Below are 13,400 nucleotides of genomic sequence, written 5' to 3'. Positions count from 1 at the left end.
CTAAGAACTACAATTAGTGTGTAGAAAAGCCTTCTTCTTTTTAATCCTCCCTTCTTGCTCCTTTGTCAGGAAACAGCTTTCCCACTGAAGTGTCTAAGTATGGTGCAAGGACATTCTCTACAGAGATCAATACATTACAGCTCCTGATATCGTACAAGGCCATGCTCCTAATCTAATGCAACCTCGCATTAAGCATTATTCTTGTTGAATTTGTAATTAAAATAAAAGTTGCTGTTGACATTTTAGATTTCTTCCTATATGCAACACAAATGTACACAAGTGCAGATATATTTCCCACAAGTTTATCGGCTTTATCTACTCCTGAAACTACCTCAGCTAAAAGGAATGCACCAATCAATGTAATTCAATAATTCTACCTGTGCTTTTCCTGCTTTAGTCAAACCGTCTGCTGTTTAAAAATTTTACTCTTTCCAATAAATCCCCCCGTGCTCTCTACTCCATCCTCATCTGTTTCACTTCAGAATATTTACAGTGCACGAGCCTCATTGTCTATTCACACTGCTTGTCATTTGAGTAGTCTCAGTCTGTCAACCAGGTGATGATGCTTCATTCATCAATTTCTCCGACTTTATGAAGCAAACAAGCACAGGGACTTCAAGCAGAATCTTTACACGACAAGTTTTCTCTTATTTTATGTGAAAAGAGAGTTTATTAGAGAAATGGCTCTTTCCAAAATAAAAGCTATACTATACGCTTCTTCTGGGCTATATTCTCTGCAGCATGTTAAACATATCAGGTCCCCATAAGGAGAATCATGTGCTAATGGCTGTCTAAATGACTCGGTTAAAGTTTGTAGCATGCGTGCTTGTTGTTTTTGTCTGCTTCCACTTGTCTTTGCACTAGGATGATGTCGGCGTAAATGTATAGTCATATTCGTTGTTTTCCCCACTAGTGCTGTCAGCGTTAATCTCGTTAAAATGACATTAACACCATAACGCGGCAAATCTCCGTTAACGAGCTACCGCGGATCGCCCCGTGTGTGGGGGTGGACAGCCAATACGTTAACGAGCTAACTGCGCTAACACACTAGTTCCCACCAATGTAATTGAGCATTGCGTGGCACATCCGACATACTGTTTTACTTTTGTCCATGACGCGCTTACCATCAGGGTCATACTTCACATGAAAACCAAAATAGTTCCAAACGCCAGATCTGAATGAGGGTGGGGGAGGTTTAATTTCGGCTAGCGTTGAGGCAGTTGCCATGTTACAACAAGCTTAACTTGCTAGCTTGCGCTGCGCTCAGTGGATCTGCGCTCGACAGTGCAGCCTAGGCGGAGTAGTCGAACGCAGATCCACTGAGCTCTCAACACAGACAGCATCATCAGAAAGTTGATCAAATAAATTTAAAATTTTGTATTGTTCGATACATATGCATACCGAACCGAAAGCACTGTATCGAACGGTTCAATACCGATACGAGTATTGTTGCACCCCTACTATCTATCCATCTATCTAAATCTATTTGCTGAACAACATGGAAATCTCTGGATACAGCTTCAAGTAGCAGCTTTCAGTACATCTGCATTGGCTTCAATTATAATTCATCAGAGGTTTTAACTTTTAATGACTTTTATTAAAAGCTTTTGATCCCAGATTGTCTTTGGCTTACGAGAAAGTGTTTGTGAGAGAATAAATAATTCGATTTTCTTTATTTTTTAAGGATATGGTTAATTGCAGAGCTACATCAGCTGGGTGTGAGACAGGGGATATACAGTAACATCTGCTCGGAGGCACTGACAGTCACCAGTAGGCTGACTCTCCCCAGCTATCTTCACCTTTCTACTTCCCCTCTCATCATTTTCACTCAGGAAGGAGCACAGTTTGCTCTATTAAGTCTGTAATGAGATGCAAATACGATGCAAATCCCTCCCAGAGGAGTGGACTGCTGCAGGGAGGCTATCTGATGTCAGCGTTCAAGAGAGAACCACCGCCTCAGGAAGAAACACAGAAGAGAAAGAGTGTGGATGTGTGTCTTAAGAGTGTGCACATGTCTGCAAACGTATCGGAGATGGGGAAAAGGCAAAGCGGTTGAAAAGCGGCTAGGGCATTGATTGCAGCTGTAGAAAAATGTTTTTGATTTATCTTGGACACAGGAGCAGAGTGGGACCTTCAGTATCACTGCATGGCAGAAAAATTCAGTCGCAGAAAAATAATACCCTCAATCTGTCCTCTGTACAGCTCCAGATAGGAGGCTGGAAGAGAGAAAGAGAGAGGGAGGGAGAGAGAAGCGAAGCTAGAAAGAAAAAAACAGAGAAATATAAGGGAAAAGATGGAGATTGGGAGGGGGAGTCAAGGATGCAGCCATGCCTGTTGACAAGAGAAAAATACACCTTTCAGAGAGAAATAAAGCTTCACCTCCCTCACTGCTGCATTCCCTCTGACATAGCAACTCATCTGGCCTCGCCACACTCACACCGCAGAAAGAGAGGAAGGGACAGCGAGGGAGGGAAGGAGGAGGAGGAGAGACAGGAACCAACACAAAAAAGAGAAAAGGAACGTACATCAATCTGCTTTTCTCACATCAGCGGTGAAACTATGTTTGCCTCTAACACACACTCACATCATTCTTCCAATGCGTGCACTGTTGTATTGAATTTTGACCTACTACATCTATGCTTTTCAGAGCTATGAACCTTGAGGCAGACTCTTGGCATCAGTCCTGTGCATGTGCTCTGCCTCATCCACCTCACTGTCCAACTGTCCACCATCTTTTTTCCTTCCGTACCAGTTAAAGCTAAGCTGTGGCTCAGAGATAAATATATAAAGTTGAAGCTGGACACGAACATACACTTTCCATCTCTCTCCTCACCCTCGCACACTTACTAGAAAAAGAAAAACCCAAAGGGACCAAAGATGGTGATGAACCTGTACTATTTTTAGCTGTAAACATAAAAATAGCATGTTTAAACCCCCAACACGGTAGGTTTTACTGACCCAGTATGGCACATTTATGTTTTACAGATGGCAATCATTTAATAGCACCTAAAGTCTGTAAACAGATATCTGCTTATGAATATGCAGAATCTCGAATGTATTTTCAGCAACATAACATAATGACTCAGAATAAGTATGTAAAATAGGGTTATTGGATGGAAAATTTAAAGCTCTGTACATCACACAGCCACAAAGTTAAGTAATGTTTCTAGTAACTACATATATACTGTTTTGCATATAGTCATGTGGAGAGAGCAGTGACCAGCGAAGTGAGTTTAATTATTTAAGAGGGACATATGTGCATGTCTATAGTTACATTTCTCACAAATATTTTGTTTTTATGGAATATGTAGTTAATTGTGACTCTATTACACCTACAGGGCTGTTCATTCCAGTATTGGCAAAAATATCAGAGAATGGTAAGACACTGCAGTATTATTTTCAGCATTAGGGCAGAAATAACAGGGCGTAAAGGAAAGGATTTTGGAGACATTCTGATCATTATACTCCCAACATACCTATTTGGTCTTTTCACCTTCACTGTCAAACCCAGTGGTTATAGTTGTGTATTCAAAGCACACAATCTGCTGCACTACATTGCATTGAATTGCAAAGGACAACTCACACAGCCCGAACGGTGCTGTCAGACATGGCATCGCAGACAGCACGAAATGCAAAGTACAGAACAAGTCTGACTACACATAACTGTGCAAACACATACGCACACATTCATACATGCAAAAGCACACTGCTGATGTCTATTCTCGTGTGGATCTGAAATGTAGCTAAAGCTCTGCAACTCTAGCATATACTGGATTTAATGCGACAATGCTCAGTAAACAAGGTGAAAACACAGTAAGATAATGCAGTAACACTGTGAAAACCACCCGACCGTCACATTTTGAATGACACACCTAATGCTGCCCTGCACCTTCCTCTCTTATATTTCTACTCTTCCTTATAAGCAGTAATGAAAACCCATTAAACTGCTTTGGACTGCAGTCTCTTCCTTTTTCCAGGCTGATAAAGAAGACACACAACTCTGAGTTGGTTCCTGGGGCCATGGTCGAGTGAGCTGCACTCAGACACCTGCTGCTCATTAACGACAACAGGCAAAGGTGACCACTTCAATCAGGATATTAAGACTGGGAATGAAATGGGCAGAGAAGGTACATCGGGGGGAGGACAAAAAAAAAAATGGAGGAGACGATTGAGTGTTTTTCTTTGGCTTTGTGCCCAGATGCGGTGTTGTGTCCCTCACCCAAGCTCAGCTGCAAATTTCCTAGCATTCAGGTGTGTGTGCACGCTTGCCCTGTCCACCTGACATCTCTTAACAGTAATAATGTATTCCCTCCTATTAATATGTTATGGATCAGCGAGTGTATTATCGATCGGCCAGCTCAGCTATATAGTTACCCTGGTCCACTGCGCCCTCCACTTTCTCTCTTCACCACTGAGGTATCTCCTGTGTTAAACCTCCTGATAGAATACCCTTTGTCTTACAACCTTTCCTCACTACTTTTCTTCCATTTAATTTTTTATTTTTATTTTTTTTAAAACAGGAACTCAGAAGTGCACACTCATCGTACTTATCATCTTGCATAAGCACTGATCAATAAACAGGTAAAAACAACATACTCTTGACCTTTGCGCTTGTGGGCATTGCACTAAAAAAAGAAATCTACCAACTGATGATTCAAGGAATATAATAATGATGAAATTTACTGGTTCCAGCTCAAACCAGAAGAGTTTGGTGCCTTAAAAAAGAAATCTATATTTGGATTGAGTACCATTTGTTTACCAATCATTGTTCACTGCTTAGACTGACAACATACAGGCATCATCTTGGGTTCAGATTCCGATTTCATAGACTTAACTGAAAAAATGAATCTACAGGGTGGGTCATTTATATGGATACACCGAAATAACATGGGAATGTTTGGTGATATTAAAGTCCTGTTTGTGGCACATTAGTATATGTGAGGGGGCAAACTCCTCAAAATGGGTGGTGACCATGGTGGCCAATTAGAAGTCGGCCATCTTGGATACAACTTTTGTTTTTTTTCAATAGGAAGAGGGCCATGTGACACATCAAACTTATTGGTAATGTCACAAGAAAAACAATGATGTGCTTGGTTTCAACGTAACTTTATTCTATCATGAGTTATTTACAAGTTTCTCTTTGTTCACAGCCATTGATTGACATGTCGAAGAGGTTAACACGTGAGGAGCGGATCGAAATCGTGTTGATATCTGGTGAACGCAGTAACCAGGTCATTGCAGAAGATTTCAATGCAAGACACCCTATGAGACCACCTATCTCCCATGCTACAGTTAGCAAACTGCTTGCTAAGTTTCGTGGAGGTGGTTCAGTGTTGGATTTGCCAAAATGTGGACGCAAGAAAACTGTCACTAATGAAGAAACATCAGTGGCTGTCCTAGCTTCATTCAGCAAGAGCCCACAGCGTAGCACTCGCCGCATGTCACTGGAGAGTGGCATTAGTCGAACATCCCTTCGGCGGATATTAGCTACTCACAAATGGCACCCTTACAAACTCCAGCTACTGCAGCATCTCAACGAGGATGACCCAGATCGGCGCACAGAATTTGCAGAATGGGCAAAACAAAAATTGGAACAGGACCCTCAGTTCACGCAGAAGATTTTGTTCAGTGATGAGGCAAACTTTTATGTGAATGGTGAAGTTAACAAACAAAACCACCGCTATTGGTCTGACACTAACCCACATTGGATGGATCCCTCCAAGACTGTTGGAACAACAAAAGTGATGGTTTGGTGTGGTATATGGGGTACAACGATAGTGGGTCCATTCTTCATCAATGGAAACCTCAAGGCCACTGGATATTTGAAATTGCTACATGATGATGTGTTTCCCTCTTTATGCACTGAAGCTGGCACGTTCCCTGAGTTTTTCCAGCAAGATGGTGCACCACCACATTATGGGTGCCAGGTCCGAGCATTCCTAGATGAACAGTTTCCTGGAAAGTGGATTGGTCGTCGTGGGCCAGTTGAATGGCCCCCAAGGTCTCCCGATCTGACCCCCTTAGACTTTTATCTTTGGGGTCATCTGAAGGCAATTGTCTATGGTGTGAAGATACGAGATGTGCAGCACCTGAAACTACGGATACTGGATGCCTGTGCTGGCATTTCTCCTGCGGTGTTGCTATCAGTGTGTGAAGAGTGGGAGAAGAGGGTTGCATTGACAATCCAACACAATGGGCAGCACATTGAACACATTTTATAAGTGGTCAGAAACTTGTAAATAACTCATGAAAGAATAAAGTTACGTTGAAACCAAGCACACCATTGTTTTTCTTGTGACATTACCAATAAGTTTGATGTGTCACATGGCCCTCTTCCTATTGAAAAAACAAAAGTTGTATCCAAGATGGCCGACTTCAAATTGGCCACCATGGTCACCACCCATCTTGAGGAGTTTGCCCCCTCACATATACTAATGTGACACAAACAGGACTTTAATATCACCAACCATTCCCATTTTATCACGGTGTATCCATATAAATGGCCCACCCTGTAGATTAATCAATATTTGTTTAGCTGGTGAAAAATATCAGTAATTAAGACAAAAAAAAAAAAGAGAGCAGCCTTCATCATTTGTATGTGGTGTAAACTCAAAAGAGAGGGAGAGAGTTATAGTTAATAGTTAACAGTACACATTTACTGCTTGTAATCTATCAATGAAGCTTTGTTTTAGACAGTAGGTAAAATGAGCAATTTAATGAAACGTATCACAATTACCTGTGTAAAAAGAAGACAAATAATCAAAATGTTAATTAACAGTGAAAATAATGACTAAAAATATCCCTATATTAATTATTATGTAAAGAGAAAAATTCTCCTATAATAAAGAGAAGTATACTCTGCCAATACTGTAAACATCTCCTCTCCAGAAAGAAGACAGTATATGTGTTCACTGACGCAACTAACACAACATATTCCAGCACCATAATTGATGTTTACGTTTCTACTGCAATGCATTTCACTTACACACTCCTTTGGATCAGTCTGAAAATTAAAAAAACAACAACAAAAAAAACAATTAGCGTGCATATTTATTGCTGCACCAACATTATTTCTAAACGTCAGTCTCGGAGGGAAGCCAACCTTTTCTGTTTTCTATTAACAGGTTTTGTTCTGCTCCAATAGTACTTTTCTAAAAGTCAATGCTGGCTCAAGGAGTCCAGAGCAGAAAGTTCTCAAACTTATAAACAGTTCTCACAAGTAGAAATGTACAAAGCACTCGAGGTTAAACAATTATTGCATTACATTTAGAGAATGGACCAGCCGCAGACTGGAACTGGACAATTTGCAGTATTCTTTTTTTGTACCAATACCAGTACCTCTCAAAATATGGAAAATGAGACCACACTTCATCTATATACAGTGGTCCTTCACTATAACGCGGTTCACCTTTTGCAGCCTCGCTGTTTCGCACTTTGTGCAATTATGCACAAAAAAAAAATACTTTTAACAGCACATTGTGTTCTGCGTCATGATTGGCTGTAGACCACTGTCAATCAATCTCCTCCATGCGGTGTCTCCTGTACAGTACAGAATGTGTTCTGCTTGTCAAATTTACATAAATCTTCAATTGCCAAAATTCTGCTTCTGAAGTGCTGTAATGCATGTTTATATGTTTTGTCCCCAACGAACACAACAATTTCGACGAAACGTTTTGCAGCATCAAAGGCACCTGCGATAGCACCAAAAGGGCAGAGGAAGATGCTAACCATCTCACAAAAAGTTGGACATCTGGACATGCTAAAGAAAGGCAGAAGTTACTGTATTTTTGGGATTATAAGGCGCATTAAGCGAAACAAAACAGTCAGATAAGTCATACTTTACTCAACTCATTCTTTTTGCTTCCTCTACTTCCATATCATTGATTCATTAATGTCGAATACTCTCTCAGCTGCTCTATTCCCATGTTCTGGACCTGAAAACAGGGTTTGATCTTTGTTTCATTGTATAATACTAGACTTATTTTTCTACCAAGGTTTGAACTTTGAGGGTGTTTAAACAAGAGAGAAAAGTGTGAAAATGTTCATGCCTGTCTGAGAAAAGTGTATAAAGTGTGTAGTGAGGGGTTTTACAGCCTTAAAACATCTATAATAATTGTAAAAAATAAAGCTGGCTACTTCACGGATTTCACCTATCGGGGGTTATTTTTAAAACGTGACTCCCGCTATAAACGAGGGACCACTGTATAGCATTATTTTAAGGCTTTTTAAAATGCAACTTCAATATCTGTAAACTCCTTGCCACCTACCTTGGGACATTACAGTTTTCAAAATACATCCAAAAGAAATCTAAACTCATAACCATAAGCTATTAAACTGCATCACTCCCATATACACACCAACACACTTCACGCACACCAGGACCCATGACATTCATAAGAGGAAATGAAAAAGAGCTTTGTCCTGTCCTGGGCACTGCCATGCAAGACAGTGATTGTGTTGAGTCAATGTGATTACCTGGGAGTCACTCTCTGGAGGGAAACGCTGCTGAGTTATCACAGTCTTATTATTCCCAAACTAATATCATAGCCTGCCAATCACTTGCTTGCCTTTCTTAACCACATGCTGACAGGTGTGGTGTTGCACACATACTGTATGAGAGGCATAAACACACATAGACAGGAGTACTTTTAAACCGAAATGCATCTGCACATGGTGAGAAGTAATAGAATGCGCAGAGAATGAATGAATGCACCCAGACACACGTACAATCACTCAACCACACAGGCTGCAAGCCAGCAGACATTCACACGCAAACTTCCTCAAAGGGCCCCAGGGTGAGGAGAATCGTCCTCTTCATCTGAAGTAGGGAGGAAGCCCATTGGCCAAATTAGATTGTGCCATTTCCTGACGGAGTTAAGCATCAATCTGCAGCACTGTGCAGTGATTCGCAGTGACCTTGGCCTATCACAGCACAGTGTCTGGGAATGCTCAAAGAGGCTCTTAATCAGACCTGGAGGACATGGGGCCTATGATGACATTACTCAGCCTTTATCTCTCTACACACGTCCCACTGTTTCTCTGTATGTCTGTCTCCCAATCTGCCTATTCCATTCGTTGCCTCTCAGCTCCAGGATGAGGAGGTGGCTCTACAGCTCAAATGGACGCTTACTTAACCTGACCTCTGGATGTAATCCTTGTCCATTGATCCAATTCTACGCTGAGCGTTTGCCCTCACAATGCTGACCAAACACAGAAAACGTTTGCCCTTTCGTATCAAATCTGACCTATTTCACTCATTCCACTCAACAGGTACATCAACAGGTCAGTTTCTGCATCCCGTCCAGCATCCATCCTCAGACAACACATGCATAAAGGACCATCCCTTAAGCAATACACACTCATCCTCAATCCAGGGCTACTGCAGGCCTTATGTGAATGATGAGACTGTGCTGAGATGGAGATAAATGAGCCTTCATTACAGCCATGATAGCACAAAGCAGCACCAGAGAGAGGGATGGAAGAAGAGAAGCTTTCTTTTTTTCATCTCACCCTTCCCTCATTTACCACGACCAAGGTTCTTAACACATAAAGGACACAAAAGGACATGGTACATTTAATAAATATGTGCATTCATAGAGCCTTCACCTATATATACACATAAATACCATAAAAAATGTGCATTTATATTGCTTATTTATGCGCCTTCACATGTATTTACAGTTCTTTAAAGCAAACTTCATCCATAGAGTCTATATAGCAAACACCTACGTGGTAAATGGAATTCTCTGTCAGGACGTATCAAGGAAAAGCTTTGCCTTCACATGGATAACACACTTCTGCAAACATACACACATTTATGTACGCATAACTTTCTCATTCCCACAGCCATGCTGCCAAATGAATACAGTAAAAGCATACCGTTTTAGGTACATTTGGCCCATTTGATGATTGAAAGAGATTTGTAAAATCCAAGATATAAAAAGCCTGTCTCTTTGTTGGCAGACAGTGTAAGGAGAATGTAATTACATTTTTCCTCTCTTGGTTTAACAAATGATGTTCTGCTGTACGAAGGGTACAAAGTTATGAGAGCTGCACAGCACCTGTACGCACATTCAGACACACTTGTACACAGAAAATGTAGCACAACAAACAATGTGATATTACAGCTGCCAATACAACACAATAGACCTCTGTTTTTTTCACACAAAGTAATATTACCACTCATATCCACTCTACATCAGCGCCAATTTTCACTGTGCCAATTTTGAGCTATAGAAATAGAGGAGCAAGCCAGAATTTTAATAACCTCAAGACTAGCAAAAGCCCATGAGAGCGTACGTATATGTGGAAGTAGATAAGTGTGTGCCGGCTGCTGAGTCATGGATCCGTCTGAGTCAGTTCTCAATAGGTCAAAGTCAAGATGTTACCTAAGAAAGACATGATAGGTTGTCAAAAAGGAAAAAGGAAACGAAATAACAGATACTGAATGAGACCATCCTCAAGGCATGCAGACCAAGCCTTTCATTCTCCCTCATGCACCCACAGTACAAGTCCCCTTAGGCCTCAAGTTCAGGCTTTGGCTGTTGAACAAACAAATGCACACACAAAAGAGACACAAAAGAAATTACTGATACACTCGACTGGCTCTAAGCCAATCGAATGACTTGCATATTCTGTCTGGATATCCCCACCTAGCTGAGTGTACAATGTAGAAATTTAGTGCTAAAAACGTCCAAAATAAGTGATTTAACTTTTTAAAAATGAGCTTGGAGAAGAGGTTTTCTCAACATAGGCTCTGCAGCACTGATCCTGTACTGCTCAGGTGCCGCTGAGCAAACATGACAAAATGAATAAAAGGAAGGTGTAGCCAGAAAGAGAAAAAGCAGCACCACTTGGCTATCCATCATGCAGCATTGCACCTTATGACTGAGGTACAGTCACTCCGCTCAACTAATCTGATATCGGCTCAAAATATTTTCAGCTTTGTATCTTCTTATCTGGCAACAAGTCCTGCAGTGAGACAATACTCTAATACATTTAATCTTTTCATAATGAACACTCCTACATATCAGTACCCCAAAAAATAACTAATACTATGATATTACTGTACAGAAGTACTAAATTACATTAATTAAAAGACGCACAGATGCTCCCAAATATCTGTGAGAGCATATCTCTAGCCTGCAACCTTGAGGCAGCGCCCAGCCCAAAGTGATGGATATTCTGATACAGACGTTTTTCTTGCCAGCCAAGTCCAAGCCAGTGAGAAAAAACACACACACAAACACGTCTGTCATCCTCGCTGAGCAATGGCTGGCACAACATACATCTCCCTCTCTCTCCTGTTCCATCCATCTCCAGTATTCTCCATTTATATTTCCTCTGCTCTCCTCATATCAGCATCTCTATATCTGACTTCTGTAAGGATGTATTCATCTACAACATGTCACAGAAGAATATCTCCCTCTTAATGCTTATCTACTACTCTTACAACTCCTCGCCTGAGCTTTGTACTTCTTACTTAACTTGAACACTTGCACTGAATTTCAGTATGAAAATAACATGCTGCTGCAAAGAAATAAAGTCTATCTAACTCATATAAGGTATCCTCTTTACTTAGTCACTCACAGCCTCCGAATACAAATTCAAACACAGAGCAGACTCTCTCTTACTCATCCCTTTAAGTGCTGACACACACCTGATGGATCCTCCGCTTAGTCCCGTTCCTCCTCCTCTGCTTTGCCACCACACCACGAAGGTCACTCCCGGCCCACTGTCGCTCTTCCTTCTCCTGTTTTCCTCTCCTCTTACTATCTGTCCTTCTCCTCCTCTCTCTGCTTTGGTCAGAAAGAGAGAGAAGAAAATCCTTCCACAGACAGGAAATCCTCAGCTAGAGACAGAGACACTTAAAGATTGTAAAGCCTAGCTGCCGCTGAAATACACAGGAGCTGCTGACTGACTGAGCTGTTAAAGTGCTGGAGGGAGGCTAGCGTGGCTACGATACGGTCTGCACCACAGCAGTGTACAGACACATGAGCAGCCAGAAAGCTCAGAGAGTCGCTAGCTCAAAGCTCACCGCAGCAGAGCTCCGAGTCAGCAACCTAGCCCCCCACCCTCCCCTCCCGCCTGGCTCACTCTCGTTCTGCCGCTGCCCCCCTCCTTTCCTCTTGCACAGTTACCACATTCCACCTAATAGCAGAATCCTCTCTTCCTCACTTTCTTCTTTATTTAACTAAAGTATACATCACTCTCATCCCCAGCTCAGGCATTTCCCTTCAATCAGACAAGAAAATCCTGCAGCTGAGATGTAGGTAAAATCTTTATCTTCTCACTAATATATCTTCAAGGCAAGATTGTGTTAGTGAACACAGGATGAAAAGGACACCTTAAAAGCACCAAGAAGAAAGTCAAAAACCTGTTTCTCTCTTTTCTTCTTTCGGCTCCTCCCTTTAGGAGTTATCACAGTTGATCATCTGCCTTCATCGTACCCTATCCCCAGCATCCTCTTCTGTCACACCAATCCTCTCCGTGTCCACCTTTACTAGATCCATGAATTTTCTCCATGAATTGTCTACCTCTTTTCGGCCTGTCTGGCTAACTTTGTCTCTGAACTACTCAACCTGAGTTGGTTGTCCCTCTGATGTATTAATTTCTCCTCCTCATCCCCAATAAAAATCACCTTGACCATTTTGTAAACCCTCCTTTTTACTGTTGCTACGATCCTTCAGTCAAATGTGTTTAACTATACATTTTGTTTCTTTTTGAAACAGCAACATGCACCTACCAAGCAATCATCTCATGTGAACATGTCTATAAGACCATTTTCACTCTTTTGCTAAAGGTAAAATAAAGATTAAGTTCAAGTTTGGGAGTTTTAGTCACCTCTTCAAGTGATTTTACGCTCTTATTCTGTTCTCTTTTTCTCTACTATAATGATTACTTGTCAGTGAGTGAAATTTTAGTTGAAATAAAAACCTGCAGACTGTGGGCTGTCTATTGATTGTGAAGTTCTCTGTCTGCCTTTAAAGAAATAAAAAGACATTTCATTTAAACTTGGCCAGTAACCCCTTCAAGTTAGTTTCCTTCCAACTGCTATTTTGTACACATGTTCTGAAAATCTCTTCTTACAACTTGCACTTGTGCATTTGTAATGTGCGCTGGATCTTCTTCAGTGTGTCGAAACAGCAACCAATCGACTTCACTTTGGGGAAAAGTAGAAAGTTGAGTGGAGCCAAATTTGGCAAGAAGGTCAGTTGTAGGGCTGCCACGATTTGTCGACTAGTCACGATTACGTCGACTATCAAAATCGTCGACGACTGATTTAATAGTCGACGTGTCGTTTGAAGCTTTGTAAGATCGCAAAAGACACAGAAGTAGCAGGATTTAAGAGTGTAATAACGGACTGAAACAGAAGATGGCAGCACTGCATGTACAAGGAT

The 13,400-nt window shown here is 41.3% G+C and overlaps 1 protein-coding gene across 5 annotated transcripts in view; it reads right to left on the bottom strand.

Annotated features, from left to right (window-relative positions):
* The window catches only part of dab1a (DAB adaptor protein 1a), a 216,744-nt gene extending 204,682 nt beyond the window's left edge, over positions 1-12,062 (bottom strand). For all 5 annotated transcript variants that reach the window (XM_005923244.3, XM_042221365.1, XM_042221366.1 and 2 more), the window contains exon 1: positions 11,660-12,062. The gene's annotated coding sequence lies outside the window, so the exon portion shown is untranslated. The remainder of the gene's footprint in view (positions 1-11,659) is intronic.
* Between the last annotated feature and the right edge of the window lie 1,338 nt (positions 12,063-13,400).

This window comes from Haplochromis burtoni, unplaced genomic scaffold, assembly GCF_018398535.1.
Source record: "Haplochromis burtoni strain Fernald_Lab_line unplaced genomic scaffold, NCSU_Asbu1 Contig_65, whole genome shotgun sequence".
Taxonomy (NCBI): domain Eukaryota; kingdom Metazoa; phylum Chordata; class Actinopteri; order Cichliformes; family Cichlidae; genus Haplochromis; species Haplochromis burtoni.
This window is presented reverse-complemented; position numbering and strand designations above follow the sequence as displayed.